Below are 13,699 nucleotides of genomic sequence, written 5' to 3' on the forward strand. Positions count from 1 at the left end.
AATTATTTTCCTAAAAGCACAGGACTCAGAAGAAGGAAAAAAAAACCAAACCAAATAACCAAAAAAACCGTAGGTATAATTTTTCCCATATTTGGCTTTGGGTCCCAGAGGACAACAGCCACTATTGAAAGAGAGTTCATAAAATCTGCAATGTAGAAACCAGGGTGAGATGGAAAAGAAAGGCTATAATTTTTGTACAGATACATCACATATCTGCACATAGAATTTCAGCCCAGGAAACATCCTTCCGAGCAGGATGACCAGCAATCATCATCTGAATGATGCTACATTCAGCCAGGGTTAACATGAAGTGTTGTATCAGAAAAAGAGCAAGTGTTGAAGAAAGGAGGTAGCTTATGCCTGGAATGGAGATATGATCAACTGTGTGGTGCAGAGAGCCCAAATAATGAGTAAGTGGAGTGTTTATGATAGACGTGTGGATAGAAGAGCTGACAATCAGTTAAGAGGTGTAAGACACAGCATACATCCCACAACATCATGGGTGCTGTTTGATCTCATATACAAATATACAGGAGAACCGAAAAATGCATGGGCTTTTGTGACTGAGTTTAAAAGTGTTGCTAGAAGAAAGGAGAGTACAAAGTTAAACGAATGAGGAAGCTGTCCTCTGGAGTCATGGCACAAAAGTCGATGTAGAATCAGTATCTTGGGGCCCATACTTATATGACCAATGCTAAGACTAAAATACAACTATGATTCAGTAATATAAAACATTTTGGATTTATAGGTTAAATGTATTACAGAATATATGGAAACGTAAAGTAGAACTTTTTTTTGGATCAATGAAGTATTTTCAAAGTGCTGTGGTCATGTAATCTAATTCACTTGAGAAAATTAGATTGCAGACTAACTTTCCTTTAAACTGTTAAAATTATATGTAAAATAGACATCTACATTTTCATGCAATGATATATTCACTCAAACTCAACGCCTGTCAGGATATGATAGAATAAGCCTTTTCAATTTTATATAAAAAAGTAAAATGTTTTAGAGTAAACCTTGTGCAAGCAATCAACGAATTTAATGTTCTGAGCAATTATTAATTTACATCAAATGTATGTACTTCATTGCATGTGTAAAGAAATTAACAACTATGAAAGCAAAAATTCGAAGGAAATATTCTTTCATGTATTAAAATAGAATCACAACAGTATAATGAAAATCATCAGAGCTAAACTATAACTAATAATGACAACAATAGAAATAATAATAACAACAATAACAATCCTATTCTGAGACACTAGGCCGTACCAGTATTTAACAATCCTCAGGAGAAATATATTCTCCTTTCCAGTCTCCTTGCAACATTCAAATAAAACCTTACCAAGGTAAAGGAAGCTTTCCAGCACAAGCACAGAAGACAATTCCCTATGTTTTCACTACATTCCTCAAGAAGATTTTTTTTAAATTATCAAAATGATTCTGGCAAGGCATGACTTGTAATTTACTACATATCCAAAATTTAACTAAGCATTTAACTAAGCCTGTGCCTTCTCCCTTGTAATACTCACAAAGATTTTATCAGCTTTGTCTGTTTATAGACTTTGTTGATAGAACCTCATGCTCTTTACAAGCAAAAAATGCTAATTAATTAAGTCTCACAGCATCCATTTTATGTAGAAAAATGACATGCACTTTACAGATAGGGAATGTCATGAGTTCATGGAAGTCAAATCAAGGTCATAGAGAAATCAGTTGTAGAACTGCCACTGAATTCAAGATTTATCCAAAACTACAGTAAAGCTCAGGTCAAACTGAGAGGAGTCAAATTTTAATTCTTTCTCCAGATTCACAGTACTGCGCACTGACTTCTAACTACATTTTGAATTATCAATGGCTTAATCTTTTTTTTCTCCCTTGGATTGTTGGTTGCCAACACTGTTCACTTTGTGAAATAAACCAGTAACTTATAAAGGAATTAAGAGAAAAAATTAGTAACACAGGAGTTAAACCAAACTGCTCTGATTCTCTTCAGAGCAATTCTATGGTGTGGTTGCTCTGACAACTGCATCCATTGCAGAGAGATTTATGTCACTGCATTTCATCTACTTCATATCTAGTCTTATTCTACAATTTTTCCACAGTGTAAACTAGTTTAGATTAAGAGCAAGTGAGGTAGTGACCTTTCACTTGGATGATTTTTTTTTAATCCAGGGTTCAATGGACTAGTGTTAAAGAAACAAATGTTTTAGACATTTTTGAGGCCCTATAGACTACATATTTTCTAAATATTTTTTAAGCATTGAAGAAACATTAATTTTAATATTTCTATTATATATACATTACATCATGGAGTGTGCGAACGTATTTCAGCAAATCTTTCTTTTGCTCTTTTATTAGCTAGTCTACAGCCAATAAAAAAATAAAGGTCAAGTATGAAATATTGTAGAAAAAAGGTGACTATTGTTGGGGTTTTTTTTAATTATACTTAAAACATGCACTTTAAACATGCACTTGCATTTGTCCTGCTTGAACATCTAGACAGACATACAGTGAAAATTTACTCTCTAATTTATGTATTCTTATAAAGATTCTTGTTAAGCATCCACAGGTTATCTCCTCTGCAATAACTTCTCTGGAAATTTAGCACCGTGGAAGTGATGTAGATAATTTCCATGTTCTTTAAAGCTTACTTCTTTTTCATACCAATTATCCCCAAGCATTTGGTTGATGAGTAGATACCTGCTCTAGCTCTTTCTACAAAGCAATGAACTGCAAATAAACTACATAATTGTTACTTCCTGATCCTAGCGCTGTTATGCTATAGTTCCAATTTTAATAGCTTTCCTTTAACATGTTGTGTTTACAGGCCAAGGTGTGCCATTCATAAAGTGATATATTATATAAGCAGGAATGTGCTTTATCTTCACCTGAAAGCATATACACTTTTTTGGTTACATTCGAATCCAAAGGCATTTATATCATTGATTTCAATCCACTCAACAGTTTTGACATTTTGCTCAAATTTTGTTTTTATTAAGAGATAATGGAAATCACATTTTTTCAGCATTATTTTGTATTTCTTCCCAAACCACATATGTTATCTATTTAATTAAGAGCCCACAGTTGTTAAGGCTTGCATCTTCAGGTAAACACTAACAATGTGAATTCCTGTCATGTAGAAATTGTCTGTACACTGAACAAAACTCAGAAATAAATTTTTATGTATGGAAAATTTTGTCAGGTTTTAAGATAGAAGCATGGTTTGGAATGCTGTTTAGTGATAACCCCACACAGGCAGGTTTATTTAGTCCCAAAACAGCATTGAGTTCTCTGTCTCCCAGCTTCACATTATTACTGGACCATGCACACCAGTAAACTCCAGTGTTTCACTACATTCACTTGCACCATATATTTTGGCTTCTCACCACACAGTGTATACAGATGATTGAGAGCCAGGTTTGACACCTATCTTAATACTGGATGGCTATTCTCTTCTTATTGACTTTTCTGAACCCCAACTAGTGAGTTTCAGCTGGAAGACAGTGTCTAGATGCTTGTATTCTCATTTAAATAGGGAGCCTACTAAACATAGCTCCTTTGTGTAGATGATGAGATTGAGGCAAGTTATAACTCAAGTAGAATGTCTAGTTAATTGTGCAGTGAAAACATGCTACTAAACACCAATACCAATCTGAAAGCTACTAGCTGAATTTTTCTCACTGCAGCTAAAAGAACTGGAATGGTTTTAATTTAGACCCTGACAGAGAGCAAAGAGGACTAAGGTAAATGAAAAGAAATATGTTTTTAGCTTTCTTTAAAAACAAAATAAAACAAGCTCTTCAGACTTTCACATCTTCCAATCAAAAAATTAATTAAGGCAATATTTAAATTGACATACATAAATAGTGCAAAAGATTGCAAGAACATTTACTTAATTAAAAATGAGGCTTATTTTATAAACCAGACTTTAATTCAGCTCAAAGAAATCCAAACTAATTAGAATTGGTGTATTTCCTACGTTTATATAAGGCTCTGGATTCCTCTGAAAAGTTCCTTACTTATGGTCTCTGAGTATAAGGTATTACCTGATATAACCATTGGCCATATTTTTTCAAGAAATCATAAGCAGAGCACTCCATTAACCATAATGAAACAGTCTATTAAGGAAAAAAATGGTATCATATGACTAAATGTTTCAAGAAGGCTTGGAAAGAATTATTTATTTATTCTCATTGGGCAACACATATATTCATGATATCTTTGGTCTCAGATTAGCAATTTCTGCTAAGCTGCTATTTTTTGCCTCACCTTCATGGAGAACTCATTTGCAGGCAGCAACAAAAGTGAATGGAGAAACAGACATGATTTAAACTTTCTCAAGTTAATACAGCTCTTGGGTTAATTATTCTTTGTGTAAGTAAAACTATAAAATGGTATTACTTTTCTGCAAGTGACTTAAGCTCTTTTTCTTTACATTAGCAACCAAATTTTTTCTTCCTTTTTTTTGTTCTTTAAGAATAATGTGAAGTTGACAAAAGTCAGAAGTAAGCTCAACAAAAAAAATAACAAACTGAAGTTTTCCCATAGTTTTTTAATATTTGGAAATACCATTCTCACAAATACAGCATGTGTCACACCAGGGTACCCAGAGCTCTGATTGGCCTACAATGATTTATTACAAACAATAATTCTGTATCCTGGCAGTTGCTGGAGCAAGGCTGTGCTTGAGGCCTATACACATACATATTGGAATTAATGAAGTAGCAGCTTATGCTGTTGCAAACAGCTGGGGGTGCTTAACTTGTTTTTCTCTACAGAATTTTTGGATTTCATTTGTTTCTGGCAGTTATGGAATGCAATAAAAGGGAGAATGGTGAATGGAGAGAAATGGAGATATGCAAAAGCAGCAAAATCTAGACCTAGGTGAACAAAATATGTTCCTCTGATAACACAGATAAATTTATTTTGATATTTTACATTGTCTTGTTAGTTCTGCTTTCCCCCCAAATGCTGTATGTGATGTCAATAAGATTAAGGATAACTAGAAATATGTCTGCAAAATACACTAAGCAGCATGATACAGACCTTCAAACTCTTGCTGAATCAAGTCTGTCTCAAAACCAGAAGAAAAATAAAAACGGGCTTTTAGCTGGGACAACATGTTCCTAATGTGGTCCTATTGTTTCTAGACCTGTGATATTATTGTGTCCAGAGCTCTTAATAAACTTGGCACCGCACTATGCTGTGAGGATATGACATCTCTGGTTTGCATCTCATCTGGAATTATTTTCCTCTTAAAACTGCTGTTGTATATAAGCTGTACTTACAACAGCAGTTTATTTGTGATAGTTACTGTGTGCAGCTCTACAGGTCCAATGCATTCTTAGGACCTGTATGTTCTCACTTTTAAAGTTCTTAGCAAAAAAAAATTAAAATAATGGGACAATAAATGTAAAACAGTGCACCTGAGAACAGATTTTAATAGCACTACATCCAATTACAGCAGAACATGCAAACAGCCCTGAGCTGCTGCTGGGGAGCACTTGTTAGGATCAGAAAGAGAGAGGCAAAGATGGGTGTTTCAGCAGCTGAAGAGAGGTTGAAGGGCAGCTGCAGAAGCTGGAACATATGTGATGCTTCATGCAGAGACTGTGGGCTGTGCAGCTGCTTAATTCTCTGCAGAATGTTCCTTTTCTCATGAATATTCCTTTATTCACTGCATCTCCTCCAAAGGGGTTGGCAGTGCCACACCATAGGATCCTGTCTAGTACTCTTCAGTCTCCCTTGCTACAGCTTTTTAAGTCAGCTAGAGCTCTGAAATGATTGCTTATAGCTGGGACATGTTTTGATTGCTCTCCTGTCTTCCTTAGGCTATTCAAATGAAGGCAGCAGCTGCATTTTGCCATTCACAGTCATTTATGCCTAAAGGCTCATGTTTCCTGTCAAAAGTTGGAAACAGCAATTGTATATGATTTTTGTTCTTTAGTTTAGTCGCACATCACTGATATGTTTTCATAACATTTTCCATCTAGTAATGACTTTATTGATCCATTCTTCAGTCTTTCATCTTTCCATGCATCTAAGCACATTGTGACAAACTTCCACTGATCATTTTGTACCTTGAATTGCACATAAGTATATATTATAGAGCTATTCAATAATCACTCAGTATCAACAGCATTACTATACAAGGGCCCAAGACAGCCAGACATTCTTAACTCTCACTGGAAATAATCACAGTTAAAAAGGCACAGAACTAAGCTGCTACCATCTGCTTGATCTGTTTCCCATTGCATATTCAAAATGAAAAAAAAAAGAAAAAATTAAAAAAAAAATAAGAAAACAAGAAAGGAAAATAAGCCTATGACCACAACAGCAAATAACTAAAAAATTCCTTTCTTTTTAATAAGAATATAAATTCATGTGCAGTGATTGTAACATTTAAATTTATTTATTGAAGACACATATTTTCACAATCACTTTGTTCTTACATTCTAGACATCCTCATCAAGATGAACAGTAATATCTAAATGTACTTACTTTACTCTGATATACTGTCCTTTTTTTCTCTCATGGTTTTCCAAAGAATCAAACCTATTTATGTTGAAACTAAATCTTCTTTTACCGCATCCATGCTTTCAGTTTCTATCACATTCTACTGCTACACCCACAGTGCTGGATTTCTAATATTGCTAATATCTTAGTGTGTTCCATAGCAACACACTAAGACATCATAAACTTGGCATTATGGCTTTATTCCTAGATTAGGTCTAAGGAGGAGCTGATTTCAAAAGGCAGCTCTTATTAAAGCATACATATACATAATAATCAAAAGTAATTGCCAGTGGAATACAGATAATGGCCTTCGGAATTCTGTGAATTAGTTTTACAAAAAAGTTATTCCTTTTCAAATCTGACCAAGAACAAAGACCTTGTTTTGTTAGTGATATTCAAAATATATTTCCCCAGCCATCCTTAAAGAAAGCACCATATAATCACAGGGATTCAATTACTAAAAAAGATAATATTACTCATATTTTTCAAATGCTGGTTTCAGTCCATTACTCAGTGGATACAGCACAGTGTAAGATGGGGGCTTTTTACTTGCAAATATTAAGAATGCACAAATGAACACACCGAATGAATAAATGAATGAGAAGGAACTCAACTTCAAATGCTGCCAAAATAATTTTATCAATAAATCTTTTTACTTTTAAGCACAAAATGTAATATGTTAAGTTGAATACATATCATTTGGTCAGCATTCTGGCATATCTTACGATATATAATGACTAAGGACAAATGGGCTCCACTTGTTACTTCCTGGCTGAAGTCCTAACTAAAATTGTTAAAAGAGGATAATGAAAAAACCCATATACAGGTTGTACTGCCACGTATCTTGCAAATGGTTAAATATCTCAGAAATAAAAATGCTATTTTAGGAGTAACTAAATCTTCATTGGTTTTACTCTGTATACTTTTCATTGGCAACAGTCATGATCAAAGAGGAAAATACTTCTACTCTTTTGGTCTCAACACAGGTTTTCTTTGGGGTTCATCAGGAAAACAGAACATCCAGTTCTCTTGATTATGAAGTAGCATGTGGAAAAGGAAAATCCACTTGTCTATTTCTAAGGCATTCAAGAAGGTTACTCTTACCTAGATAATATCTCTAGATAATAGGGAAGGTTTCACAAGAGTAAATTCAAAGTTAAAAAATCCCCGAACAGTAAAAAAAGAATGAGCAGCTTTCAGCAGAGAATACCTAAGGATCTGTACTAGTACTTGCTTTGTTTAATATATTCACAACTTCTCTGAGAAGGTGAAGAAAGGACATTGCAAATACAAGAATACAAGGTCATTGAGAATAGTGCACAATTTCAGAGGAAAAAACTGAACAATTATATCGTAAAATGGCACATAAAAACAGGTGTAGAAAGATAGCGATGCATACGGGGAAAAAAGTGAATTTCACATACAAAACAATGAATGCTATATTTTTTTAGGAGTGTTTTTCACTACTTTGACTCAAAGCTCTGGAGCAGTGGAAATAAATGAATTGAAGACAAGAAACAATAAGAAAAGGAATAAAATGGAAAACAATGCCATGCCGTCATTAAAATGCACTGGTGTCTTGAATACCATATGCAGTTGTATTTCATCTCAGTAAATTTATGGAGTAACTGGGAAAAGTCCAGAGAAAAGTAATTGGCATGACTTGAAACTAGAATTCTTCAGTCTGGAAACAAAACAGTTTATAGGAAGAAAGATGGACATCTATATACTATGAAAAAAAGTGAAGAGAGGCAAGAGGAAAACAGCAATTAACAGTCTTTTCCAGTATGGAAGATAAAATTAAACAAGAATACAGATTGTAGGTACAGGGACCTTTGGAAGAAATGACCAGGAGGGAGAGGTTAATACCCTGTCAAAGAAACTTTTGCTGCCAGGAAAAAGCTTTAATGTGGGAAGGAATTTGTTCTCATGCAGGATGCTGTGTATATTTTCTTTGGCTGTCTGCTGGGAGGTAACTCCCTTGCTATAAGTGATAAAATTTTCACAGGCATGCTTGGAGGCTCCCACAGGGGGAGAAGACAACCTGGGGTTTTATTGCCCGTACAAAAGGTGTTGTTATAAAAGCATCAAAATGGGGTTTCCCTTTCACCTTCTCGACCATCTGTATTCATAATATATATATATATGTATGGCAGTGTTCTCGGCTGTTAAAATAAATTTTCTTTAAAACTGTGGTGGATATTTTTTGGTTTGCGGGTTTTTTTGTTAGTTTTGTTGTTGTTGTTATTGGGGGTTGTGGTGGTTTTTTTCCTTTTTTTTTTTTTTGTTGTTGTTTGGTTTTGGTTTTTTGGTTTTGTTTTTAGTTTTTTTTTTAGTTGGTTGGTTGGTTTGGCTTTTTTGTGACTGCATGGTCATATGTTTAAATAATCAGTGGAACTTCTTGCTGTAAGTTCTTGTGGACACTAAAATCTCATCTGGGTTAAACCTTCCTAGAACTGAACAATGCAAGGACTTTTAAAAAAGATGAGAAAATAACATGGTCTAAGGAGTATCTGAGGCACAAACTGTGGGCTGGAAGAAGCACACTGAGAGTTCAGGCTAACATCCTGCCTTTGCCACAGCATTCTTTTCTCATCTCTCTGTCAGAAGTGGCTAGAGTCTCTCCTGGGCTGAACTCATGTAGCCACTCTTTGTTACAATCTGTCCACAGTCTCTCCAGCAAGTACTACTCCTCTTCTGCCACAACAGAAGGGCTGGAAGTGTTCTGTATATTTCTGAGAGAGCAGAAAGCCCGTGATCTGGCCATACAACCTTACCTCCACACGCAGAGTTCTCTTGCCTTAGCACACCATGAACTAGTTTATTGTCTGCTATTTGTTTACTCACTTGTTTTCTTTTCAATTCTTTCTTGTTGCTCCTGGGATTCAAATAATCATACCAACCACACTGAGCAATTTAGATGAAAGAGGGAAAGAAGCAGAGAACACTCTGTAGGAGGACTGGGTGTACAGTTTCACAGACTACAAGACTCAGTGGCCAAACCCACTGTGAAATCTCATACAAAGAGCCATGGTTTTTATAGAATCATAGAACAGTTTGGGTTTGAAGGGACCTAAAGATCACCTAGTTCCAACCCCCCCACTGTGGACAGGGACATCTTCCACTAAGCCAGGTTACTCAAAGCCCCATCCAACCTGGCCTTGAACACTTCTGGGGTGGGGCATCCACAACTTCTCCAGGCAAGTTGTTCCAATACCTCATCACCCTCACAGTAAAGAATTTGTTCCTAATATCTAATCTAAACCTATGTTCTTTCAGCTTGAAGGCATCACCCCTTGTTGGAGACATCTCCTCTCCAGATTTCTTGTAGGATCCCTTCTGGTACTGAAAGGTTGCAATAATGTCACTCCAAATGTTCTTTTCTCCTGGCTGGACAATTCCAGTTCTCTCAGCCTTTCCTCGCAGTAGATACTCTCCATCCTTCCAATCATCTTGGAGGCCCCCCACTGGCCTTACTACATCAAGTCTATGTCCTTCCTGTGCTGGAGACCCCAGAGCTGGACGCAGTACTCCATGTGGGGGTCCCATGAGAGCAGAGGAGCAGAATCACTTCCCTCAGCCTGTTGGTCCTGCTTCTTTTGATGCAGCCCAGGTGCAGAACATTGCACTTGGCCTTGTTAAACCTCATGATATTCCCATGGGCCCACTTCTCAAGGTAGTACAGGTCCCTCTGAATGGCATCCCATCCTTCAGAGGTTTCAATTGTATCACTCAGTGTGGTGTTGTCTGCAAAACTGAGGAGGGTATCTTTGTGTTTATAACACACTACTGTCAGTGTCAGTGGCTGGCATTTCCAAACGGATCTACTGTATTTTCTCATGCATTACTGGATGTCACTCTAGGACTCCTATGAAACTTTTAAGTGCTGTTACTTCATATATGTCTTGAATTTTTTTTTAGTAGCGATATGCCCCTCCACAGTGTTAGAACTACTTGTGCCAAGCTCAGGCTCAGGAAGAATATAGGCCAGTGGCCAGCAATCTGCACTTTTTCCTAAGGTACAGTGTCAAGCAAATGCAAAACTAGAGAAATACTACAGTTTGTGCTTCCTGTACTGCAGTGTGGGAGAATGTAACTTTAGGCACCATATTAGCTGGAAAGTGAATTCTTGCCTACAAAACCAAAATTTTAAGTTGTACCTTACAAATTGTAACCAAAGGAATAATTCGGTAGGCAAGACAGAATGAAGTCCCAGCTTCACATTTATTTAGTCTATAATTTGTCCTTGTTCCAACACGCATGAAGGGAACAGACAACTCCTTTCTTCTTTCAGGAAAATGAAACAGTAATTGTTCACTGTCAGGAACAGCATATTAGTTAACCATTAATTAAAACATGTCAAACAAGGTTTTTAACAGCTAGAAACCTTTGTTTTAATGTTTGAATTGTATCTAGCAGACTTATAATTTCAAACACACTGAAGGAAAGTATAACCTAGAAAATGTCCTGGAAAAGAGAATTTCCAGTTATACATGTTAATAACCTTAATTTCTTTGGATTGCAGTTAGTATTTTGTGTGGGGACATGGAAAAATGTTGGTTTTTTTTTTCTTTCAGTGTTCTTTCAAAACAAATATTTTTGCATGACAAAACAAGAACATGAATTAATAAGGAGGATAAAAAAATTCTTTTTCCCAGTTTCCTATTTCTGCATCTTTGTGATATCTGTCAATTTTTTTTTGCTTTTCTGTGTTTATAATTTAATATTTCTGCTATAATTTAAACTTGCCTTTATATTCAAATCTTTGAGTAGCGTGGTAAAGGTGATTTTTCTTTGCATTTCAGATACTACATGAGAAAAACCTTACAGTTCACTTCACTACATATATATTCTTTTCAAAATGAGACCTTAAAAGATTTTTTTCTATCTGCATGGATTAACTTGTTTCTTCAACTGAAAGTATGGAAGTATTCTGACTAGATGAAAAAATAACACTTCTGGGGTTGAACTTCATTCTCTACTGAGATGCTATGCCTGGTCTTGGTTGAGTTCCAAGGAAGTTCTACTTTTACTTGCTTGAGAACCACATCAAGATTTAAACCTGATGTGCACTGTGTACACTGATTTACCTAACTGCTCCAGAATCATATCCCTCCAGTTTAAGAACAAGATTACGTGCCTAAATACGACAGAATTCCAGAATTTGATAAAAAATGAATTTGCAAAGACACTCAGTAGGGCGCTGAACATCCAAAACTAAAACTGCTTGAAGACTCGTCACCAGCTACTGTTTCCAACAGGCACTCAGTAAAACTACATTCCTTGGCATTAATTCTGCAGAAGCAAAAAAATACCAGTTATGTAACTGTAGTTTTGTGGTTCATTCACCAGAACCACTGTAATGGACTATAGGGATTCTGAGATAATACTGTGATTGTACTTACAGTGTCTCCTTCGTTTACCATGAGCACAATGCTATTCCAAAATGTGTGGGATTTTTCCTTAAAACTGAGCAAAATGGGAGGAAAATCATGCATGTACTTCTACATTTTTTCTATTTCACACTCAGCGCAGCTCTTTTCCTTAAAATGTCAAATACTGGCTCTCATTTGGCACTACTCTTTCAGCATATTTAGTTTTGTGGACAAGTGTTTTACTTTTGCAGATAGAAAGAGTTTTGCTATGCTGCTGAAAGGAGTTTTGAAATATAGGTACATATTTTGCATGGCTGTCATATATGTACTTTCAAATGCTTAAAATAGGACCCTCTCTCTTGAATTTCACATAGATTTATGAGCTGTTGACTCTTGTACTCCACTAGAAGTTAGCTACTACAGGACAGTAACAGGCTCAATGCCGCACAAATTACCATTTCAGATTACCATTAAAACAATTGTTTTCTCACCAAGACTTGTTCAAAGCACAGAAAATGCAGACAATCAATTAGATTTTTTTCATTGTTCTTATTTCTTAAACTAACCTCTATTCTCAGTGACATTTATGCAGTTAACCATAATATGTACTTTTTCTTTTCCGTTGGTCTTTAATGGTTATTTGTTGATTCTGTTACATTCAAGTGATAAATATCTGTTTCCTGCATTATCTTGCATTATTTCACCTAAAAAGGTCACAACACTCATTTGGTTAGCAGTCAATTGAAAGTCCACTACAATAACTCATTTATTGTGGTATTTGTCACTGATACTGAGACAGTGTTGTAAAAGCTGATGCATTTGAAGCTTTCCTTCTTTTTCCTGAAGAGGTGATTTTCCCCCTCTAATAGTTCAGTACCTCTTTCTGCTCAGTAACAAAGTGAATGAGAAGACAGGTGAGCAGCTAAAATAAAAGATCCTGCAAATGAAGAGAATCCCAATGGAACAGCTAACTTAAAAACCATAAGCAGATTTCAAAGTATTGGCTTTAAAAATAGACCCAAACAGGATGAATGAGCTTAACTCCCATAATTTATATTTAGTTTAAATATTTTGACAGAGTTTTTAGTTCAGAAAGATTTTTCTTTATTTCTGTGATAATGGAAATGGTAATTAAATACTTTGTCTACCTTAGTGAGAAGGCTCATCTTGTCTGACTGGCTTTTGATAAATATCAGGAGCACAGACTGGAAAAAAGTGAAATAACTAATAGTTAAAATTACTTACAGCTGAAATGTTGTATGAATCTTGTAACTGGAAGCTCTTATTGATGCAGTAGTCAACAGATTAGGTCATAGAAAATGTCTCCAGTTTTCTTTTGGTCAGAATATTAATTTTTCAATATCTTGTAGGAATTTTTTGGAATGTTAACCTAGTCATCCCATACACCCAAATTCCAGTGAGATTTTCTAACTCAGGTACAGTCAACAGCTGAAGAGAAACTGTTCCTCTAGATGAATATAAACTTAAAATTAAAAATATCTTTCAGAACTTAAAAATATCTTTCAGAACTTAAAAATATCTTTCAGGTACAACTATTGTGGTCAATAAAGTGCTTTTGTGCATTTCTGACATACTAATCCTTAGTAAGATAGTAATATGTTTTAGAGATAGCATTCCTTTGTGTGACATGCACACCTTAAAACATCTGTGGTTTAATTTTTTCCAGTGGTTTGCATTTTTTGCAATAAATGCATTATTTCTACTACGCGTATTTTATGTGCTATTTAACTATTACAAAAATATACATACATTTCAATAAATGCAAGAAATCATACAATGAAGAA

Source organism: Manacus vitellinus, unplaced genomic scaffold, assembly GCF_001715985.3.
Source record: "Manacus vitellinus isolate BGI_N305 unplaced genomic scaffold, ASM171598v3 scaffold_0_pilon, whole genome shotgun sequence".
NCBI lineage: Eukaryota > Metazoa > Chordata > Aves > Passeriformes > Pipridae > Manacus > Manacus vitellinus.